The sequence below is a fragment of the Megalopta genalis genome, unplaced genomic scaffold (assembly GCF_051020955.1).
Source record: "Megalopta genalis isolate 19385.01 unplaced genomic scaffold, iyMegGena1_principal scaffold0075, whole genome shotgun sequence".
Taxonomy (NCBI): Eukaryota; Metazoa; Arthropoda; class Insecta; order Hymenoptera; family Halictidae; genus Megalopta; species Megalopta genalis.
This window is the reverse complement of record NW_027476144.1, coordinates 562,501-567,511: the sequence shown is the minus strand read 5'-3', so window position 1 is coordinate 567,511 and position 5,011 is coordinate 562,501.

Sequence of the window (5,011 nt, the reverse complement as noted above, 5' to 3'; positions counted from 1 at the left end):
GCGGCGGAGGCATCTCGGCTGCTGCCGGCTTCGCCTCCACCGCCTGACGGAGTCGGGCCACCTCGGTCCGCAACTCCGCCATCTGCTCTCTGAGGAGAGCGTTCTCTGCTTCCAACAGCCGGGTGGCGTCGGAAGCTGACCTCATGGTCAGCTCCGCAACGCCCGCCCGGCTGTTCAGGGCCGCCGCCTGCAGGACCCGCACCGTGGCCGGCCGCAACTCCCTTGTTGCGCTGGAGATCCTGGCCACTTCGGCCAGGCTCTCCATTATTGACGCCGCAACGTCCCGCGTCGGACGACTGCGAAGATTCGCGGCGACCTCCACCTCGTCCGGAAGTGGGTCGACCGATCTCCCGGGCTGCGGCCCCGGGGCCACCGGGTCGAAGATCGCCGCGATGAGGCCCTTGTTGGCCTCATAGAGGCCAACGTACTGTCCAGTAGTTGGCGGCCTTCCCCGCTTCCTCCCTGTTGAGGAGCCAGGGGCGCTCTGCGAAGAGCGGTGATAGGAGACCGAGTGGTCGGACTCCTCTCCCGCATCGCATTCGCCAAGGTCCAAAGCGGACCTCTCTCTGCCGCGTGTTGCGGGAAGTTCCCGCAACACCGACCCATCCATGCGCTCGAGGCGCACGCTAGCTACGCGCGCCTCCTCCTCCCTCTCGTTTCCCCCCTCCCCGGTTTTTTTATTTTGTGAACTATCCATGATAAATCCCACGAGTGTGGTCGGAAAGGAGGTCACCCCGGGTAGAGCCGCCATACCCGGGGAAGGCTAATACGCCCGGGGGGTCGCCCGGTACCCCGGGGTTGTCCGCTAAAGATTGGTGCACCCACCAACCATAGCTGGCGCTTACTCCAGCTACGCCCTCTTCACCGCGCAACGCTGCTTGGGGCTAGGGATTTTTTAGAGAGGTTGTCATCCTCGCGGTCCGGCCGGTTAAGGCAAGACCCCCGTTCCTGTAAAACATGACCACAGGTTTACGGTATGTGTCCGACTTTAGTTGGCCCCTCACCTCAAGCCACTCCGGCTAGGTAGAACCTGCCAGGGAATAAATCCCCGCCGGCACAGCCTTGAGGATCATTGGGGCACGAAGCCCCCCCACCACGACAAGGTAGCGGAAACGGGGGGGATATTCTTGCTTAACTAACGTTTCTACATAGGGATTAAGCATTTAGAACGAAATCTAATGTAGGAAAATGGTACTTTACTCTTGATCGGTACGTTGGGACTTGGAAAATATTCGGGCGTTCCAATCGCTCGTCTGTTGCATCATAGCGCGTCTTTTTTTTTTTTTTTTTTTTTTTTTTTTGTTTAACGTGGGGGAAATCTGCTGGTCAGAGTAGTGCGGGAGTAGTGCGGGTTTTGACCCGCTAAAACCCCCACGGCGGCCTAGGGCGCTGGCGAGTAGCGGGGGAGCCACGGGAACTCTTACAGAACACAACCACGGCTCCCCCTCGCCTGGCCGGCCACCAGGATGGAATGGGGATGACCGGCCGCGTCCCGGGGGGGAGATTTATACTCCCCCCATGAATCATCTTGCTTCGGCGGTGCGGGGGACCGCACCCCACACCGCCTCGTCCTCCCAATATGGGGAGGACAGCTTCAGTTGGGGGGGTGGTGGCGGGCGGCGGGCAATTAAACCAGTAATCTGGTACACCCGCCGCCCGCCTATTCTCATCTGCTCGGGGGGGGGGGCTCTAGGCGTGGGCGCACACGCCGCACCCCCCGCTCACGGCGACCCCGCTCGGCAGCCTCCTTCTGCAGCATCATCTCTTCGCAGAAGGTGATGGCTGCCGCCCATTTTCTTGGGCTCTCCAGCATGGCCCCAACTAAGCTGGAGAGAGCGAGGTCGCGACCAACTTCCCGTCTTAGGACTCGGCGCAGCACTGAAAAGGCGGGGCATACCTCCAGTGTATGCTGCGCCGAGTCCTCCTCCGCGCCACAGTGGTGGCACACCGTCGTCGCTTCCCGACCGATGCGACACAGGTACACACCGAAGCAGCCATGCCCGGTGAACACCTGCGTCGCACGGTAGGTGAGCCTGCCAAACCGCCTCTCCCGCCACGAGGTGAAGTGTGGCAGGAGAGCCCCGGGGACGCGCTCGGCGGCATGGGAGCAAAGCTCCGCATGCCATCTGGCGAGCGCTAGTCCCCGGGCCTGGAGTTCGAAGCCGTCGACCGCCTCCTGCTCCGGCGGGTCCCCCCGAGCCCGGCCAGCGATGCATATGCGCCTATAGACATAGGCGCGCATCGCCGCCTGCAGCTCGAAGGGAATTTCTCCCGCCAGAGCAAGCGCCGCCACGGTAGACGCGGTGCGGTAACCCCGTATGAGGCGAAGGGCCATTTGCCTCTGAAGCCGGCGCAACAACAAAGTGATGCGCCGGCTTGCCCTCGCGGACGGCCCCCAGATCGGGGCGCCGTACAAGGCCATGGACCGCACCACGCCCAGGTATAGGCGACGCACCATGTTATCCGGTCCCCCGAGATTGGGCAACAGGCGGCCGAGCGAGGCCGCCGCCCTCTCAACTCGGGGGACGAGGCGGCCGAAATGCGCCCCGAATCTCCAGTGGCTGTCGAGGATCAGTCCGAGATACTTGATCTCGGACTTCACCTCGACGCAGGCTCCTCCAACCCAGATCCACGATCCGGCCGGTGGCCGCGACCGAGGCCGTCCAAACCAGACGGCCTCGGCCTTCTCCGGGGCCATCTTCAGCCCCAGATCGTGGATCTTCGCGACGACGGCTGCCACCGCAACCTCCGCTCGTCGGATGGTCCTCTCGAAGGTGTCCCCGACGGTGACCACTAACGTGTCGTCCGCATAGCAGACGACAGTGGCACCGTCGGGCAGGGAGGCCTTCAGGACTGCGTTATATCCCAGGTCCCACAGGAGTGGTCCTAAAACGGACCCCTGTGGGACCCCGCAGTCCACTTCCCTCCGTATCGTCCCGTACCGGCCCGGGTATTCCACCCACCTGTCCCGCAGGTAGGCCCCGATAACCCGCCTCAGATAGGGAGGCACCTGGTGTTCAACCAGGGCCTCCCTAATGGCGGACCAGGGCAGGGTGTTGAACGCATTGACGATGTCGATCGACACCGCCAAGCACACCCCGCCCCGTGCCACGGCATTGTCCGAGAGGGACTTTAGACGGTCGATTGCGTCGACCGTCGATCGCCCCTCCCGGAAGCCGAACTGGCAGTCCGCCAGATCGGGGCCAACGCGGGACAGGTGCCTGGCGAGGCGGGCAGCAATGATCTTTTCAAAGATCTTGCCCACCTCGTCCAGGAGGCAAATGGGCCGGTACGCGGAGGGAGAATCCGCAGGCCTCCCATCCTTCCTTAAGAGGACCATCCGACTTCTCCTCCAGAGGTCCGGGAACACCCCGGACCTCAGGAGCCCGGAGAAGAGGCTTCTGAGCCTCCCGCCCAGGACGCTCATGGCAAGCAACCAGACCCGGCCGGGGATACCGTCCGGCCCCGGGGCAGTATTCTTGCCCCGAAGCCATTTGACTACCCCGGCCAATCATAGCGCGTCTCGGCGCAATCGACCGATTCGCTCGACCCATTATTTTCGATTTACGGCTAAAATAAATTTTTCTCATTTTATTCAATAACATATTCTTGCTTAGATAACTTTTTTACATAGGGATTAAGCATTTAGAACGATATAATGTTTAAAATAAGGGCACTTTACTCTTGACATTTTACGGTTTTTTCAATTTTCTGAAAAATCCTATCATTAGATTTTTTTAAAAATACGATATTCTTGCTTAACTAACGTTTCTACATAGGGATTAAGCATTTAGAACGAAATCTAATGTCAGAAAATGGCACTTTACTCTTGACATTTTTCGGTTTTTTCAATTTTCTGGAAAATCCTATCATTAGATTTTTTTAAAAATACGATATTCTTGCTTAACTAACGTTTTTACATAGGGATTAAGCATTTAGAACGAAATCTAATGTAGGAAAATGGTACTTTACTCTTGATCGGTACGTTGGGACTTGGAAAATATTCGGGCGTACGCGGCGCGTCTCGGCGCTTCGAACAGCTCCGGTGTCCCCATTATTTTCGATTTACGGCTAAAATAAATTTTTCTAATTTTTTTCAATTACATATTCTTGCTTAAATAACTTTTTTACATAGGGATTAAGCATTTAGAACGACATGTTGTTTAAAATAATGGTACTTTACTCTTGTGATTTTTCGGTTTTTTTTATTATTTTGAAAAATAAATTTTTGTAATTTTTTTAAATACGATATTCGTGATCAGTGAACGATTTCACATATGGATTAAGCATTTAGAATCGTGCGGAAGCGTTATTAAAAAAGTTTACTCGATGCGATGGGACTTTGAAAAGTTTGTGAAAATTTTCATATTGGGAAAAATGTGTAATTTTTTGTCTAGTTTACGGTAGTGTAATTTATTTTAATGTTTACTATAAATTTTTTTTTCGTTCGTTCACGCGCTATGTTACAACAGCACGGCCGGGCGGTCTGTTGCCGCGGCGGTTTACACTCATAAGCGCGCGTGCTATTCGGCCGGCGGCGCCGGCGTCCTTGCCGGCCGTTCGGTATCTATAAGAGATACACGGTCCGTGCGAGGCGGACGGAGCAGAGCGGGTTTTGGGCCAATTCTACGATCTCGGTCGAGAAGCTGTCTCAGAGCTCCTTCGGGGCTTCGGTCCTGACTGTTTCGTGCCGTTTACGTTACGGACTTTTCTCCACACAGCGTGGCCACGGGTCGGTGTCTTTGACCGAATGGCCCATATGTGGCAAGCCCTACGGGGTTGGTTACCCGTATGCACTTTGTATGTATACTCGTACTCACTGAGCAATCGACTCTTCTGTCCGAGCGATGGAAAATTTTTTTAAAATGCATCTGTAAGATTTGGAAGCAAATCGTACCAATTGAAAACTGTGGCTAAAATGAATAGCCCAGTGGAGAGAGAAAACTATCAAAAAACTGATTTTTTAAATCAAGAGGTGTCAGAAATCGAAATGCCTAGCGCGAGCGGAAGA